A 20072-nucleotide genomic window follows, 5' to 3' on the forward strand; every position below is an offset into this window, starting at 1 on the left:
ACAAGGAGAATCAAGTGATCAAAATTAACATCACTGATAATGAGACAAATCAACACGGTGTGCCATCTGATAGTATGCAATGAGATGTCTGCCAAATATGCATAACTTGAATCTGATATTACAAAATTTAGACAATTCCAAATTGAGGGACATGCTACAAAATAATGTGTGTAATCTCAAAAGTATCAAGGTAATGGAAGACAGGGAAAGACTATGGAGCCAGTCCAGTTTGAAGGATGGTAGGAGATATGATAAGTAAATACACGGGGTGATTGTGGACTGGGTTTTGCTACAAAGAGCACTATTGGAACAATTGGTGAATGGCATCTGAATGGTATCTGAGGATTACAAGATGGTAATGTATCAACGTAAATTTCCTGATTTTGATGGCCATATGGTGGCTATGTAGGAAAATGGCCTTGTTTGCTGGAAACGCACATAAAGTATTCAGCGGTGATGGGACATCACATCAGCAACTTACACCCCAGTGACTCTAGAAAAACTAAGGTTCTTGTACTCTATAATCGCAACTTTTATGTAAATTTTAGATTGTCTCAGAATAAAAATAATTTAAAAGTTTGATAATGAGAATAAAGTAAAAGATTATCAGTTCTCAGTGAACAAAAAAAAAGTTCTCGGTAGAGCTCTGCTTGGTGGCACACACCTGTAATCTCAGGTACTCAGGAAGCTAAAGCAGGGGTATCTCTTTAGCCCAAGAGTTCAAGACCAGCCTGGGCAACATAGTGAGACTCTGTTTTATCTAAAAAAACAAAACAAAAAACTTCTGGGTAATATGTGTCTTAGGAGAACTCCTTTAAGACTGTTCCAACACCCTGAACCCACTCTGCTTTTAGGTAAATCCTAGTACATGAAAGGAAGAAAAGTGTAGAAATACTGCCACCTACCGGTTATGGAACAAATATATTTAAGTTAATAGAAAAAAAGAATTCTGAGATTTACTTGGTCGATGGAAAACGGAGCTTTTTAGGGACAATGACCTTAGAAGTTGCTGGAGAGCAAAGGAAACAGAGGTCTTTTAACCTTGAGGCATGCCTAGGAATTAAATCTGAAACTCAGAGCAGATGGCAGATGGTTTGTTGATTTTCAGATGAGCCCCAAGGCATACTCTAAAATGGGGACTTTAAGAGAAGAGGTTCATCTAGAGGGTATAATAAAGACAAAATAATTTTTCACTCCCCACCCCAACCTCAACAGCCTTGGCAAAGATGAATTCCCTAGAAATGGGAGTAGGGTACCAGGCCAGGACTCAAGGAGGGAGAAGTCTGCTAGCAAGGCCTAAGCTAACTTGTGGGGCAACTTTGTAAGACCCAGAAGAGGAAGAATATCCTCTTCCTCCGAGCAGGTGCAGCTCCACGGGAGAAGTTTCTGACCTTACCTGGAGCTGAGTCAGTTTAGAGAGCTGAGTGAATTACAGAGCTGAGTGAATTACAGGGGTAGAAGCAGCAGCAGAAAGGCGCTGGGAGCTCACTGGCCCCCAAGCAGACCATTCCTGCCTGGCACCACCAGGCACCCTTCAGGAGGGTGGCCAGAGGCATGGGGGCGGTGGGGGAAGGATGCCACGGGAAGAAGGAAGTCTCCAGCTGAACTTTGTAACAATTTGAACTGGATGAGAAGCCTCCTGGCCAGAACTCAGGGGTTGCGAATCTGGTGTGCAGACTCCATAGGCAAGGAAAGAACCAAAGCCCTTTTCTTTCACAGCTGGGAGGTGGGTAGCCTGGGGCAAGTTCTGAAGCTCTGCTGGGGCTGTTGGTGGGGGCACTGTGGGAGTGAAACCAGCCCGTCTTGGCCTTCCAAAGCACTGGGATTATAGGCGTGAGCCACTGTGCCCAGCCCAGCATCCCTTTATGATTAAAACTCTCAGTAAAATCAGCATACAAGGGACATACCTTAATGTAATAAAAGCCATCTATGACAAACCCACAGCCAACATCATACTGAATGGGGAAAAGTTGAAAGCATTCCCTCTGAGAACTGAAACAGGGCAAGGATGCCCACTCTCACCACTCCTCTTCAACGCAGTTCTAGAAGCCCTAGTCAGAGCAATTGAACAAGAGAAAGAAATAAAGGGCATCCAAATCAGTAAAGAGGAAATCAAACCGTCCCTGTTTACTGATGATATGATTGTTTACCTCAAAAAACCCTGAAGACTCCTCCAGAAAGCTCCTAGAACTTATAAAAGACTTCAGCAAAGTTTCTGGATACAAGATTAGTGTACACAAATCAGTAGCTCTTGTATCCATCGACAGCAACCGAACAGAGAATCAAATCAAGAACTCAACCCCTTTTACAATAGCTGCAAAAAAATAAAATAAAATACTTAGGAATATACCTAACCAAGGAGGCGAAAGACCTCTACAAGGAAAACTACAAAACACTGCTGAAAGAAATCACAGACAACACAAACAAATGGAAACATATCTCATGCTCATGGATAGGTAGAATCAATATTGCAAAGATGACCATACTGCCAAAAGCAATCTACAAATTCAACACAACCCCTATCAAAATACCACCATCATTCTTCATGTAATTAAAAGAAACAATTCTATAATTCATATGGAACCAAAAAAGAGCTTGCATAGCCAAACAAGACTAAGCAAAAAGAAGAAACCTGGAGGCATCACACTACCTGATTTCAAACTATACTATAAGGCCATAGTCACCAAAACAGCGTGGTACTGGTATGAAAACAGGCACATAGAGCAATGGAACAGAATAGAGAACCCAGAAATAAACCCAAATACTTAAAGCCAACTGATATTTGACAAAGCAAACAAAAACATAAAGTAGGGAAAGGACACCCTTTTCAACAAATGGTGCTGGGATAATTAGCAAGCCACATGAAGGAGAATGAAACTGGATCCTCATCTCTCACCTTACACAAAAATCAACACAAGATGGATTAAAGACGTAAATCTAAAATCTGAAACTATAAAAATTCTAGAAGATAACATTGGAAAACACCTTCTAAGCATTGGTTTAGGCAAGGATTTCATGACCAAGAACCCAAAAGCAAACGCAATGAAAACAAAGATAAATAGTTGGGACATAATTAAACTAAAGAGCTTTTGCACAGCAAAAGGAACAGTCATTAGAGTAAACAGACAACTCACAGAGTGGGAGAAAATCTTCATAATACACCTGACAGAGGACTAATGTCTAGAATCTGCAACAAACTCAAACAAATCAGTAAGATAAAAACAAGCAATCCCATCAAAAAGTGGGCTAAAGACATGAATAGAAAATTCTCAAAAGAAGATATACAAATGGGCAACAAACATATGAAACAATGCTTAACATTACTAATGATCAGGAAAATGAAATCAAAACCACAATGTGATACCACCTTACTCCTGCAAGAATGGTCATAATCAAAAAATCAAAAACAATAGATGTTGGCCTGGACGTGGTGTCCAGGTAATACTTCTAAACTGCCGGTGGGAATGTAAATTAGTACAGCTGAGAGCTGAAGCCAGTTGAGCTTCTAGGTCGGATGGGGACTTGGAGAACTTTTGTGTCTAGCTAAAGGACTGTAAATGCACCAATCAGCACTCTGTAAAATGGACCAATCAGCACTCTGTAAAATGGACAATCAGCGCTCTGTAAATGGACCAATCAGGAGGATGTGGGCGTGGCCAAATTAGGGAATAAAAGCTGGCCACCCAAGCCAGCAGCGGCAACCCACTGGGGTCCCTTTGCATGCTGTGGAAGCTTTGTTCTTTCGCTCTTCACAATAAATCTTGCTGCTGCTCAGTCTTTGGGTCTGCACTACCTTTATGAACTGTAACACCACAAGGGTCTGCAGCTTCATTGCTGAAGTCAACGAGACCATGAACCCACCAGAGGAACAAACAACTCTGGACGCACCACCTTTAAGAGCTGTAACACTCACTGCGAAGGTCTGCAGCTTCACTTCTGAAGTCAGCGAGATCACGAACCCACCGGGAGGAACAAACGACTCCGGACACACCATCTTTGAGAGCTGTAACACTCACCGCGAGGGTCCGCGGCTTCATTCTTGAAGTCAGCAAGACCAAGAACCCACTGGAAGGATCCAATTCCGGACACACAGCCACTGTGGAAAACAATGTGGAGATTCCTTAAAGAACTAAAAGTAAAACTAACATTTGATCTAGCAATCTCACTACTGGGTATCTACCCAGAGGAAAATAAGTTATTATATGAAAAAGATACTTGCACATGGTTTTTTTTGTTTGTTTTTCTGAGACAGAGTTTCACTCTTGTTTCCCAGGCTAGAGTGCAGTGGCATGATCTCAGCTCACCGCAACCTCTGCCTCCAGGTTCAACCAATTCTCCTGCCTCAGCCTCCCAGATAGCTGGGATTACAGGCATGCACCATCACAGCCAGCTAATTTTTGTAGTTTTAGCAGAGACGGGGCTTCACCATGTTGGCCAGGCCGATTTTTTACTCCTGACCTCAGGTGATCCACTCAGCTAGGCCTCTCAAAGCGGTGGGATTACAGGCGTGAGCTACTGTACCCAGTCCAAGCACATGCATGTTTATAGCAGCACAATTTGCATTGCAAAATTGTGGAACCAACCCAAATGCCCATCAATGAATGAATGGATAAACAAACTGTAATATATATATATATATACTGGGATTACAGGCATGAGCCACCGCAACTGGCCCAAGCACACACATGTTTATAGCAGCACAATTTGATTGTGGAACCAACCCAAATGCCCATCAATCAATGAGTGACTAAAGAAATTGTGATATATATATATATATATATTCCATCATATATATATATTCCATTATGTATATATTCCATCATACATATATACATTCCATCATATATATATTCCATCATATATATATTCCATCATTTATATATTCCATCATATCTATATATTCCATCATATATATATTCCATCATATCTATATATTCCATCATATATATATTCCATCATATATATTCCATCATATATATATTCCATCATATATATTCCATCATATATATATTCTATCATATATATATTCCATCATATATATATTCTATCATATATATATTCCATCATATATATATTCTATCATATATATATTCCATTATATATATATATATCCCATCATTCATATATATATATATATGATGGAATTCTACTCAGCCATAAAAAGGAATGAATTAACAGCATTTGCAGCGACCTGGATGAGATTGGAGACTATTATTCTAAGTGAAGTAACTCAGGAGTGGAAAACCAAACATTGTGTGTTCTCACTGATATGTTAGAGCTAAGCTATGAGGATGCAAAGGCATAAGAATGATGCAATGGACTTTGGGGACTTGGGGGGAAGGGTGGGAGGGGAGTGAGGAATAAAAGACTACAAATAGGGTGCCGTGTATACTCTCAGGTGATGGGTGCACCAAAATCTCACAAATCACCAATAAAGAACTTACATAACAAAATACCACCTGTACCCCAATAACCTATGGAAATTTTTTTAAAAAAGATTCAATGAAGTCATAAGAGTAGAGCTTGAATCTGATAGGACTGTAGCTCTCTCTCTCTCTCTTTCTTTCTTGCTCTCTCTCACTCTCTCTCTCACTCTCTCTCTGTCGTGTGAAGAACACAGCAAAAAGTTAGCCAGCTTTTTGTACACCAGGAAGAGAGTCCTTGCCAGTTCTTGGATGTCCAGCATCAAGAACTATGAGAAAATAATTGTCTCTTGTTTAAGCCACTCAGTCTATGATATTTTGTTATTGCAGCCTAAGCTAAGACAAACACTGTTGACTTCCTGTTGGAAAACTTATTCCATGGAGACAGCTACAATTCCAAAAGACATGGCTATATATCTATCACTGCAACATACATGATATTAATTGAGATATCATATTTGATATGCTTTAGTTCAGGAGAATCATAAACCCTGGAATCAATAGGGACCATAGACAATTTCTAGTCTGGGGGTTTCAAACTGCATTGTTAGAACCTCGCAGGGCCTGCCACAGGCAGGGGAGAGTTTATATTTGAGCAACGACTACATACTAGACACAGTGCCCGGAGAGTCAGCTATGGTACAAGGTTCCTGTCATCTTGAAGCTTACATTCTAATGGGGAGAGACAGATAATAGACAAATAAAAGAGTATATAGCCAAGATAATGGTAGACTCTCCTATGAAGGAAATAATAGGTTAAATAGGATGGTCAGGGGAGGCCTCTTGGGGAAGTGAGGCCATGAGAAGAAAGAGGAGTAACTTCTTAGGTGGAGGGAACAACAGGTTCAAAGGCCCAAATGTGCAAAAGGGCTGCAGGTGGCCTGGGAAAGACGGAATCCAGAACACCTGGCACATACCAAGCAAAGGGGAGAGGGTGTGAGATGAGACTACAGAAGCAGGCAAGAGCCAGACCATGCAAGACCGTGAACATCTTGGTAGAGGATTTTAGGCTTTAAGAGCAAAAGAATGACACTGGACAGTTTCAAGCAGAAGAATGCACAACTGTAGGATTCTCCTGGTTGCTCTATAAGGAATGAGTTAAGGGGAGGCAGGAATGGAAGCTGGAAGACCATTTACGGGGCCTTTGGAGAAGTGCAGGTGAGAGAGTATAGGGAGGAGAAGGTTATATTTTGGAGGTAGAGTTGCCGCTAAATTGGATAAAGGAAGGGAAAGAAAGAGAAGACTTAAGAGTAACCTAGGCCAGGCGCGGTGGCTCATGCCTGTAATTCCAGCACTTTGGGAGGCTAAGGCAGGTGGATCACCTGAGGTCAGGAGTTCGAGACCAGCCTGACCAACATGGAGAAAACCCATCCCTACTAAAAATACAAAATTAGCCGGGCGTGGTGGCACATGCCTGTAACTACTTGGGAGGCTGAGGCATGAGAATCATTTGAACTCGGGAGGCAGAGGTTGCGGTGAGCCGAGATTGAGCCACTGCACTCCAGCCTGGGCAAAAAGTGAAACTCCGTCTCAAAAAAAAAAAAAAAAAAAAAGAGTAATCTAAATTCTGAGTTCAAGCAATTAACTGTTACCATTCACTGAATGGAAAGACTCGGAGATGAGCAGATTTGGGAACTGGCAGAATCCAGAGTTCACTTTGGAGCAAGTGAGTTTTGAATGCCTCTTAACCACTCCAGTAGAGCAGTGAGATAGGGTTTATGAACTATGAAGTCCAGAGAGTGGAGGCTGGAGCTGGAACTGTAGTGGGGAAGAGTGTAAGTCAGTACTCTTTTGACTGCAAGAGACAAAAATTCAACTCAAGTAGCTTAAGCAAAATCAGTAACTAAACAAAAATTGAATACAATAATATTAGTGAACTTTCAGCTCACATAACCAGTAAACCCAAGAATGGGCTTCAGGCCCAGCTGGACCCAGAGACTCATATAATGCCATGGATGATGCCTCTCTCCATTGCTTGGTTCTTCCTTCCTTGATATACTGGATGAGGTGGCACCATCTCATAGATCCTCTACACAGGAGTCCAGAGAAAGGGGAAAACTCTTTCCCACTGCCCATATGCTGAGGTTTCAGGAAAATTCTCATTGGCACAATTTGAGTCATGAGCCCATCTCTGAACTTATCATGCATCCAAAAAATAAAAGGAGAACATGACTAGTCTGGGTTGTGAGCCAATGCAATGGGTCAAACTGGGGAGAGGAAGCCATAGAGCACAGAGATAAACAACCTTACCAACCCCTGATGAAGGGAAAAGTAGTTGCTCCCCCAAAGAATAAGCAGGGTACTTTATCAGACAGTGGGGATGGCTGCTAGATGATGAGTAACGTTAATTATTGTAACAAGCAAATCCCAACATTTCTATGTCTGAACACATTAAAATGCTATTTCCTGCTCACATAATTTTTCTTTTTTGAGAGAGGTCTTGCTTTGTCACCCAGGCTGGAGGGCAGTGGCATGATCTCAACTCACTGCAGCTTGGATCTTCCTGGTTCAAGCCACCCTCCCACCTCAGCCTCCTGAGTAGTTGGGACCACAGGCATGAGCCACCATGCCCAACCACTCACATAATCTGTGTGTTCTTGATCGGGCAGCTTTCTTTGAAGCAGTGATTTGAGGAAACGGATTTCTTCTCTTCTGTATCTGTGCCAGCTTCAACAAGTGGCTTCTAAATTTCTAACACTAAGCCAGGCACGGTGGCTTGTGCCTGTAATCCCAGCACTTTGGGAGGCTAAGGCGGGCAGATTGCTTGAGCTCGGGAGTTCAAGACCAGCCTGGGAAACTTGGCAAAACCCCATCTGTATGTAAAAAATACGACAAAAAAAAAATAAAAATTAAAAAACAAACAAAAAATAAAATAGTAGCACTCATTCCTCTCAAGCCAGCAGAAGCGGGTGAAGAAGATTAAGAAGATACACCCATTTCTTCACCACCTCTGGTCACATACAGAACTAGCCATGGGGCCCCACTACGTGAAAGGAAGTCTTGCAAAAGTCATACCTGGCTGGGCAACCGTTCCCAGCAGCCACTCTGCACAATGGGAGGGAAACCTAAGCCTTTGGTGGACAGCAGCCATGTCTCCCACAAGTGCTGAGCAGACAAGGAACAGATGTCCATCTCTAGCATCCATCCAGCAGTCCTGCGCAGGACGGAGAGTGATCAGCGTGGGCTTACTCCATGCTTTTCTGGGCTGGTCTCTCTCACAGTGAAGCTCCATGTTTATGATTCTTGGCCCTAGATGTATATTAGAATCACTTGTTGCCGGGTGTAGTGGCTCATGCCTGTAATCCCAACACTTGGGAGGCTGAGGTGGGAGGATCACTTGAGCTGAGTTCAAGACCAGCCTGAGCAACACAGTGAAACCTCATCTCAACTAACATTCAAAAAAAAAAAATCAGCTGGGTGTGGTGGCACATGCCTATAGTCCCACCTACTTGGGAGGGGTGGGCTGAGATGGGAGGATAACTTGAGCCCAAGAGGTTAAGGCTGCAGTGAGCCCTGATTGTGCCACTGCACTCCAGCGTGGGTGACAGAGCAAGGCCCATATCCATGTTCAGACTGATTGAATCAGTCTTTCATGGGTAAAGCCTGGCATCATTATTTGGGTAAAACTCCTTTAGTGGCTTTAATGTGTACCCAGGAATGAGAACCATTTGGCTTAAATAAAAGAAAGACATTTGGCTGGGCACAGTGGCTCATGCTTGTAATCCCAGCACTTTGGGAGGCCGAGGTGGGCAGATCACCTGAGGTCGGGAGTTCAAGACCAGCCTGACCAACATGGAGAAACCCTGTCTCTACTAAAAATACAAAATTAGCCAGGCCTGGTGGTGCATGCCTGTAATCCCAGCTACTCCAGAGGCTGAGGCAGGAGAATCGCTGGAACCTGAGAGGTGGAGGTTGCAGTAAGCCAAGATCGCGCCATTACATTCCAACCCAGGCAACAAGAGCGAAACTCCATCTCAAAAAAAAAAAAAGAAAAGAAAAAAAGAAAGACATTTAATAGTTCTCAGTAATAAAGAGAGGAACCAACTGTCTTTTAAAATTGTAGTCCTAAAAATTTGAGGGAAGAAACCCAGTGAATCCCATCTTGGGACAGGTGGCCATCACTAGACTGGGGACCATTGCTGGAGAGACTCATAAAAAATGTGTCAGACAAAACTACAAATGTTCAGCATGGTGTTCAAACACACACTGGGCATGGCAGCAAGATCAGAGGATGGGAGGTGAGAAAGAAGCGGGACTGAAGGCTACACGTTCAAGGAGTTTGTCTCAGAAGGAAACTGAGAAATAAAGACCATCCCTGACATGTTGACATTGATGCTGAAAGGGACAGAAAGCCCTGAAGGCCGGGCGTGGTGGCTCACGCCTGTAATCCCAGCACTTTGGGAGGCCAAGGTGGGCGAATCACCTGAGGTCGGGAGTTCGAGGCCAGCCTGACCAACATGGAGAAACCCCATCTCTACTAAAAATACAAAATTAGGGCGTGGTGGCACATGCCTGTAATCCCAGCTACTTTGGAGGCTGAGGCCGGAGAATCGCTGGAACCTGAGAGGCGGAGGTTGCAGTAAGCCAAGATCGCGCCTTTGCACTCCAGGCTGGACAACAAGAGTAAAACTCCATCTCGGAAAAAAAAAAAAAAAAAAAAAAAAAAGGAAAGCCCTGGAGGAGTGACTCTTGAGACAGAAGTTTGACACACTCAAAGTGAGAAAATCGATCACTCAGTATACACCATGCACAGGCCTGAACCTGGCCCCAAATATCTCATTTTGTCTGAAAAACATGAAAATGTCACTTTCAACAAGCCCCCAACCAAAATCTCAATTTGCTTACAAGAACCACGTAAGGAATCTTATTCCTTAACCATTTGATAGTTGAGTTCCCCAAAAATAGAAATTAAAGCTACACACCGTCTTTCATCTGCCCTTTTTGCAGGGGTACATTCACTTTGGGCTCATCCCAGGCATTCTTACAGAAAAGCTTAACCAAATAAAAATAAGCTTTTTAGGGGGTAAAAAACTGTTTTGTAAACAATGATATACTTCGGGACTAAGGAGGAAATGAAAGGATACATTTAAAACATGTATATCAAGAAGTAAATAAAAACAGTAGTGGAATTACTTTATTAAATCAGAAAATTACAGCATTTTTGTACATGAAAAAGCTTTCCCCCTACAACTAATAAGGTACAAATAAAAGGCATTCGGTCGGAATTATCATGCACTGTGGTGGAAAGAACACTAAGGCAGGAAGTAGGTTCCAGAACTAGTCTGGTGAATGTTCCATGTGCTGATGCTATTACAATGTTCTGCAGCTATTATAATGTTCTGTAAATGTCAGGTCCCTTTGGTGTAAAGTGCAATTTAAATCAAGTATTTATTGGTTCTATGTCTAGAAAATCTGTCCAATGCTGAGAGTGAAGTCCTCAATTACTATTGTATTAGAGTCTATTTCTCCCTTTAAATCTAATAACATTTGCTTTATATCTGGGTCATCCAGTGTGGGGTACATATATATTTATAATTATAATATCCTCAGGCCTGGCACAGTGGCTCATGCCTATAATCCCAGCACCTTGGGAGGCCAAAGCAGGAGGACTGCTTTGAGACCCAGAGTTTGAGACGAGCCAGGCAACATAGCATAACCCCATCTCTACAAAAAAATGTTCTTAATAAAACAATATGATTATATCTTGCATGAATTGATCCTTGTATCATTACATAATGACCTTCTTTCTCTCTTTTTACAGTTTTTGACTTAAAGTCTATTTTATCTCATGTAAGTATAGTTATTTCTGCTCTTTTTTGGTTTCCATTTGTATGCAGTATCTTTCTCCACCCCTTCACTTTTGGCCTGTCTTTACAGGTGAGGTTTCTTATAGGCAGCATATAGTCAAGTCATGGTGGTGGTTTTTAATCCATTCAGTCAATCTCTATCTTTTAAGTGGGAGAATTTAATCCATTTACATTCAAGGTTATCATCAATAGAGGAGCAGACTTTTTAAAAAAATCTCTTCCCAAGAGAATCACTTGTTTTTTGAGAGACAGGGTCTCTTTCACCTAGATTGGAGTGCAGTGTATACTCACACTGTAATCACAGCTCACTGTAGACTCCAACTCGTGACCTCAAGGGATCCTCCCACCTCAGCCTCTCAAGTAGCTGGGACTATAGGGGTGTGCCAGCATGCCCAGCTAAATTTTAACTTTCTGTAGAGATGGGGTCTTGCTTTGTTGCCCAGGCTGGTCTCAAATTCCTGGACTCAAGAGATCCTCCTGCCTTGGCCTCCCAAAGTACAGGGATTACAAGTATAGGCCACCACACTCAGCCTTGATAGGTGAAGACTTACTTGTGTCATTTTTTAAATTGTTTTCCAGTAAAAATGCTAACAGTAACTAGGAGCTAAAAGATTCATTTGTTTTTTTCCTCTGGGCATCCACTCTGAGCCCCAGTGAAGAATGGTGGCAGCTGTAAGCACTACAAGCAAGTATACCCTACTGGTTGGAGAACTTTGTTTAAAGGATATAAGTTGTATGCCTTCTGTAAATGATGATTTAATAATATCAATATCCATTTATCCTCTATAATCATAGTCAATACACAGAGAAAACCAAAAAATGCCAGAGTTGGGTTGGGTTCCAAGATGGCCGAATAGGAACAGCTCCAGTCCACAGCTCCCAGAGTGAGCAACACAAAAGACGGGTGATTTCTGCATTTCCAACTGAGGTATTGGGTTCATCTCACTGGGGCTTGTTGGACAGTGGGTGCAGGACAGTGGGTGCAGCCCACCAAGCGTGAGCCAAAGCAGGGCGAGGCATCACCTCACCCAGGAAGGCAAGGGGTCAGGGAATTCCCTTTCCTAGCCAAGGGAAGCTGTGACAGATGGCACCTGGAAAATTGGGACACTCCCACCCTAATACTGCGCTTTTCCAATGGTCTTAGCAAATGGCACACCAGGAGATTATATCCTGTGCCTGGCTCAGAGGGTCCCACGCCCATGGAGCCTTGCTCACTGCTAGCACAGCAGCCTGAGATCAAACTGCAAGGCGACACCAAGGCTGGGGGAGGGGAGCCCGCCATTGCTGAGGCTTGAGTAGGTAAATAAAGCGGCCAGGAAGCTCGAACTGGGTGGAGCTCACTGCAGCTCAAGGAGGCCTGCCTGCCTCTGTAGACTCCACCTCTGGGGGCATGGCATAGCCGAACAAAAGGCACCAGAAATCTCTGCAAACTTAAATGTCCCTGTCTGACAGCTTTGAAGAGAGTAGTGGTTCTCCCAGCACAGAGTTTGAGATCTGAGAAAGGACAGACTGCCTCCCCAAGTGGGTTCCTGACCCTCGAGTAGTCTAACAGGGAGGCACCCCCCAGTAGGGGCAGACTGACACCCCGCATGGCCGGGTACCCCTCTGAGACAAAGCTTCCAGAGGAATGATCAGGCAGCAACATTTGCTGTTCAGCAATATTTGCTGTTCTGCAGCCTCCACTGTGATACCCAGGCAAACAGGGTCTGGTGTGGACCTTCAGCAAACTCAAACAGACCTGCAGCTGGGGGTCCTGACTGTTAGAAGGAAAACTAACAAACAGAAAGGACATCCACACCAAAAACCCGTCTGTACATCACCAACATCAAAGACCAAAGGTAGATAAAACCACAAAGATGGGGAAAAAACAGAGAAAAGATGAAAATTTTAAAAATCAGAGTGCCTTTCCCCCTCCAAAGGAACATAGATCCTCACCAGCAATAGAACAAAGCTGGATGGAGAATGACTTTGATGAGTTGAGAGAAGAAGGCTTCAGATGATCACACTTCTCTGAGCTAAAAGAGGAAGTTAGAACCCATCACAAAGAAGCTAAAAACCAGCCGGGCGCGGTGGCTCACGCTTGTAATCCCAGCACTTTGGGAGGCCGAGGCGGGCGAATCACGAGGTCAGGAGATCGAGACCACGGTGAAACCCCGTCTCTACTAAAAAATATAAAAAATTAGCCGGGCGTCGTGGCGGGCGCCTGTAGTCCCAGCTACTCGGAGAGGCTGAGGCAGGAGAATGGCGTGAACCCGGGAGGCGGAGCTTGCAGTGAGCCGAGATTGCGCCACTGAACTCCAGCCTGGGTGACAGAGCGAGACTCCCTCTCAAAAAAAAAAAAAAAAAAAAAAAAAAGAAGCTAAAAACCTTGAAAAAAGTTTAGATGAATGGCTAAATAGAATAACCAGTGTAGAGAAGTCCTTAAATGACCCGATGGAGCTGAAAACCATGGCAGGAGAACTACGTGACGAATGCACAAGCTTCAGTAGCCGATTCGATCAACTGGAAGAAAGGGTGTCAGTGATTGAAGATCAAATGAATGAAATGAAGTGAGAAGTTTAGAGAAAAAAGAGTAAAAAGAAATGAACAAAGCCTCCAAGAAATATGAGACTATGTGAAAAGACCAAATCTACATCTGATTGGTGTACTTGAAAGTGACGGGGAGAATGGAACCAAGTTGGAAAACACTCTGCAGGATATTATCCAGGAGAACTTCTCCAACCTAGCAAGGCAGGACAACATTCAAATTCAGGAAATACAGAGAACGCCACAAAGATACTCCTCAAGAAGAGCAACTCCAAGACACATAATTGTCAGATTCACCAAAGTTGAAATGAAGGAAAAAATGTTAAGGGCAGCCAGAGAGAAAGGTCAGGTTACCCACAAAGGGAAGCCCATCAGACTAACAGCTGATCTCTCAGCAGAAACTCTACAAGCCAGAAGACAGTGGGGGCCAATATTCAACGTTCTTAAAGAAAAGAATTTTCAACCCAGAATTTCATATCTAGCCAAACTAAGCTTCATAAGTGAAGGAGAAATAAAATCCTTTACAGACATGCAAATGCTGAGAGATTTTGTCACCACTAGGCCTGCCCTACAAGAGCTCCTGAAGGAAGCACTAAACATGGAATGGAACAAACGGTACTAGCCACTGCAAAAACATGCCAAATTGTAAAGACCATTGAGGCTAGGAAGAAACAGCATCAACTAATGAGCAAAATAACCAGCAAACATCATAATGACAGGATCAAATTCACACATAACAATATTAACCTTAAATGTAAATGGGCTAAATGCTCCAATTAAAAGAAACAGACTGGCAAACTGGATAAAGAGTCAAGACCCATCAGTGTGCTGTATTCAGGAGACCCATCTCATGTACAGAGACACACATAGGCTCAAAATAAAGGGATGGAGGAAGGTCTACCAAGCAAATGGAAAACAAAACAAAAAAAAGGCAGGGGTTGCAATCCTAGTCTCTGATAAAACAGACTTTAAACCAACAAAGATCAAAAGAGACAAAGAAGGCCGTTACATAATGGTAAAGGGATCAATTCAACAAGAAGAGCTAATTGTCTTAAATATATATGCACCCAATACAGGAGCACCCAGATTCATAAAGCAAGTCCTTAGAGACCTACAAAGAGACTTAGACTCCCACACAATAATAATGGGAGACTTTAACACCCCACTGTCAACATTAGACAGATCAACAAGACAGAAAGTTAACAAGGATATCCAGGAATTGAACTCAGCTTTGCACCAAGCGGACCTAATAGACGTCTACAAAACTCTCCACCCCAAATCAACAGAATATATATTCTTCTCAGCACATCGCACCTGTTCCAAAATTGACCACATAGTTGGAAGTAAAGTACTCCTCAGCAAATTTAAAAGAACAGAAATTATAACAAACTGTCTCTCAGACCACAGTGCAATCAAACTGGAACTCAGGATTAAGAAACTCACTCAAAACCGCTCAACTACATGGAAACTGAACAACCTGCTCCTGAATGACTGCTGGGTACATAGTAAAATGAAGGCAGAAATAAAGATGTTCTTTGAAACCAATGAGAACAAAGACACAACATACTAGAATCTCTGGGACACATTTAAAGCAGTGTGTAGAGAGAAATTTATAGCACTAAATGCCCACAAGAGAAAGCAGGAAAGATCTAAAATTGACACCCTAACATCACAATTAAAAGAACTAGAGAAGCAAGAGCAAATACATTCAAAAGCTAGCAGAAGGCAAGAAATAACTAAGATCAGGGCAGAACTGAAGGAGATAGACACACAAAAAAAACCTTCAAAAAATCAGTGAATCCAGGAGCTGGTTTTTTGAAAAGATAAACACAATTGATAGACTGCTAGCAAGACTAATAAAGAAGAAAAGAGAGAAGAATCAAATAGATGCAATAAAAAATGATAAGGGGGATATCACCACCAATCCCACAGAAATACAAAGTATCATCAGAGAATACTATGAACACCTCCATGCAAATAAACTAGAAAATCTAGAAGAAACGGATAAATTCCTGAACACATACACTCTCCCAAAACTAAACCAGGAAGAAGTTGAATCCCTGAATAGACCAATAACAGGCTCTGAAATTGAGGCAATAATTAATAGCCTACCAACCAAAAAAGGTCCAGGACCAGACGGATTCACAGCCAAATTCTACCAGAGGTACAAGGAGGAGCTGGTACCATTCCTTCTTAAACTATTCCAATCAATAGAAAAAGAGGGAATCCTCCCTAACTCATTTTATGAGGTCAGCATCATCCTGATACCAAAGCCTGGCAGAGACACAACCAAAAAAGAGAATTTTAGACCAATATCCTTGATGAACACCAATGCAAAAATCCTCAAAAAAATACTGGCAAACTGAATCCGGCAGCACATCAAAAAGCTTATACACCATGATCAAGTGGGCTTCATCCCTGGGATGCAAGGCTGGTTCAACATATGCAAATCAATAAACATAATCCAGCATATAAACAGAACCAAAGACAAAAACCACATGATTATCTCAACAGATGCAGAAAAGGCCTTGGACAAAATTCAACAGCCCTTCATGCTAAAAACTCTCAATAAACTAGGTATTGATGGGGCGTATCTCAAAATAATAAGAGCTACTTATGACAAACCCACAGCCAATATCATATTGAATGAGCAAAAACTGGAAGCATTCCCTCTGAAAACTGGCACAAGACAGGAATGCCCTCTCTCACCACACCTATTCAACATAGTGTTGGAAGTTCTGACCAGGGCAATCAGGCAGGAGAAAGAAATAAAGGGTATTCAATTAGGAAAAGAGGAAGTCAAATTGTCCCTGTTTGCAGATGACATGATTGTATATTTAGAAAATGCCATCATCTCAGCCCAAAATCTCCTTAAGCTGATAAGCAACTTCAGCAAAATCTCAGGATACAAAATCAATGTACAAAAATCACAAGCATTCTTATACAACAATAATAGACAAACAGAGAGCCAAATCATGAGTGAACTCCCATTCACAATTGCTTCAAAGAAAATAAAATACCTAGGAATCCAACTTATAAGGGATGTGAAGGGCATCTTCAAGGAGAACTACAAACCACGGCTCAATGAAATAAAAGAGGACACAAACAAATGGAAGAACATTCCATGCTCATGGATAGGAAGAATCAATATGGTGAAAATAGCCATACTGCCCAAGGTAATTTATAGATTCAATGCCATCCCCATCAAACTACCAATGACTTTCTTCACAGAATTGGAAAAACCTACTTTACAGTTCATATGGAACCAAAAAGGAGCCTGCATTGCCAAGACAATCCTAAGCCAAAAGAACAAAGCTGGAGGCATCACACTACCTGATTTCAAACTATACTACAAGGCTACAGTAACCAAAACAGCATGGTACTAGTACCAAAACAGAGATATAGACCAATAGAACAGAACAGACCCCTCAGAAATAATACCACACATCTACAACCATCTGATCTTTGACAAACGTGACAAAAACAAGAAATGGGGAAAGGATTCCCTATTTAATAAATGGTGCTGGGAAAACTGGCTAGCTATCTGTAGAAAGCTGAAACTGGATCCCTTCCTTACACCTTATACAAAAATTAATTCAAGATGGATTAAAGACTTAAATGTTAGACCTAGAACCATAAAAACCCTAAAAGAGAACCTAAGCAATACCATTCAGGACACAGGCATGGGCAAGGACTTCATGTATAAAACACCAAAAGCAATGGCAACAAAAGCCAAAATTGACAAATGGGATCTAATTAAACTAAAGAGCTTCTGCACAGCAGAAGAAACTACCATCAGAGTGAACAGGCAACCTACAGAATGGGAGAAAATTTTTGCAATCTACTCATCTGACAAAGGGCTAATATCCAGAATCTACAAGGAACTCAAACAAACTTACAAGAAAAAAACAAACAACCTCATCAAAAAGTAGGCAAAGGATATGAACAGACACTTCCCAAAAGAAGACATCTATGCAGCCAACAGACACATGAAAAAATGCTCATCATCACTGGCCATCAGAGAAATGCAAATCAAAACCACAATGAGATACCATCTCACACCAGTTAGAATGGCAATCATTAAAAAGTCAGGAAACAACAGGTGCTGAAGAGGATGTGGAGAAATAGGAACACTTTTACACTGTTGGTGGGACTGTAAACTAGTTCAACCATTGCGGAAGACAGTGTGGCGATTCCTCAAGGATCTAGAACTAGAAATACCGTTTGACCCAGCCATCCCATTACTGGGTATATACCCAAAGGATTATAAATCATGCTGCTATAAAGACACATGCACACGTGTTTACTGCGACACTGTTCACAATAGCAAAGACTTGGAACCAACCCAAATGTCCATCAGTGATAGACTGGATTAAGAAAATGTGGCACATATACACTATGGAATACCATGCAGCCATAAAAAAGGAAGAGTTCATGTCCTTTGTAGGGACATGGATGAAGCTGGAAACCATCATTCTGAGCAAACTATTGCAAGGACAAAAAACCAAATACCGCATGTTCTCACTCATAGGTGGGAATTGAACAATGAGAACTCTTGGACACAGGAAGGGGAACATCACACACCGGGGCCTGTCGTGGGATGGAGAGAGGGGGAGGGATAGCATTAGGAGATATACCTAACATAAATGACGAGTTAATGGGTGCAGCACCCCAACATGGCACATGTATACATAGGTAACAAACCTGTACGTTGTGCACATGTACCCTAGAACTTAAAGTATAATTAAAAATAAATAAATAAATAAAATGTCAGAGTTGGCACCTTAAGATCCTCTTTCACAGCAAAGGAGCAGGACTAAAACCAGGCATCTTGACCAATATCCCACAGATGCTTCCGTAAAATCTCCAAGACCAGGACCCAGGCCTTCCAGTACCTAATGCAATGTTCTTTCCATGCCCAGAGAAAGGCAAGCAGCAGCAGGAGGAGCAAGCATAAGGCCTTCCCAGTCACCACAGCCATGCTGTCAAACCTCTCTGTGGATATGCTGTGTTAACTTCTGAGCCTTGGGGATACCCATATTTACAATATGATAAATACAGTAAGTCACATTGTTTAATATTTGGATATGGGCCCAAACGCACAAATGAACAAGAACCTCATGTCCTGGGACTTCATGGAGCACGTTATAGTGGGCAGAGAGACAAACTTGGAATCACTGTGACGCTGGGCATCGAGACTACTGGGTGCAACAATGGGACACACTGAAAGATGACTAGCATGTCATAGGAACTTGAAAGCATTCGTGCTCCTTCCTTTTCACACACTGAGACTTCTTCATTTTTTTTAACGTGTCGCAGAAGCATCTTGACAACAGAAGCACTCTCATTACTGTAAAGCCCACAATGAATAGCAGACGGCATGACTTCACCCTAGACAGGTCATGCCAACTTCATATCCCTTTCCAAATAGTATGCCAGTACTATACCAAATAGTATACCACTCTAGGAAGAGTGGTACCAGGTGGTAAGCTCCTATATTCCAATGACCAGAGTAAAATATCACCAGAACTTTATGTAAAATACATCTTGTAAAAGTATGATTATTTTTCAGAGTTAAGGCAATATTCTGTGGTTGGTTAATGTTCCAAGATGTTACAAGAACTTTAAGAGACAGGGTCTCACACTGTCACCCAGGTTGGAGTGCAGTAGCACAATCATAGCTCACTACAGCTGCAAACTCCTGGGCCTGGGATCCTCCTGCCTTAGCCTCTTAGTAGCTGGGATGATAGGTGTGAGTAACCACACCCAGCTATTATGAGAAATATATAAAATACTATTTGTGATCATGTTATTTATAAGAAATATATATTGTCTGGCCAGGTGCGGTGGCTCACGCTTGTAATCCCAGCACTTTGGGAGGCCGAGGCAGGCGGATCACGAGGTCAGGAGATTGAGACCACGGTGAAACCCTGACTCTACTAAAAAAAAAAATACAAAAAGTTAGCCGGGCGTGGTGGCGGGCACCTGTAGTCCCAGCTACTCGGAGAGGCTGAGGCAGGAGAATGGCGTGAACCCGGGAGGCGGAGCTTGCAGTGAGCAGAGATTGCGCCACTGCACTCCAGCCTGGGTGACAGAGTCTTGCTCTGTCACACCTCTCCAGCACCTGTTGTTTCCTGATTTTTTAATGATGGCCATTCTAACTGGTGTGAGATGGTATCTCACTGTGGTTTTGATTTGCATTTCTCTGATGGCCAGTGATGATGAGCATTGAGAAGAACATTTTTTAAAGTGTTCAAATTATTAATTTAAAAATTAAAATATTGCCACATGGATGAACCTTGATGACATTATGCTA

Source organism: Hylobates moloch, unplaced genomic scaffold (genome assembly GCF_009828535.3).
Source record: "Hylobates moloch isolate HMO894 unplaced genomic scaffold, HMol_V3 SCAFFOLD_2, whole genome shotgun sequence".
NCBI classification, from domain to species: Eukaryota; Metazoa; Chordata; class Mammalia; order Primates; family Hylobatidae; genus Hylobates; species Hylobates moloch.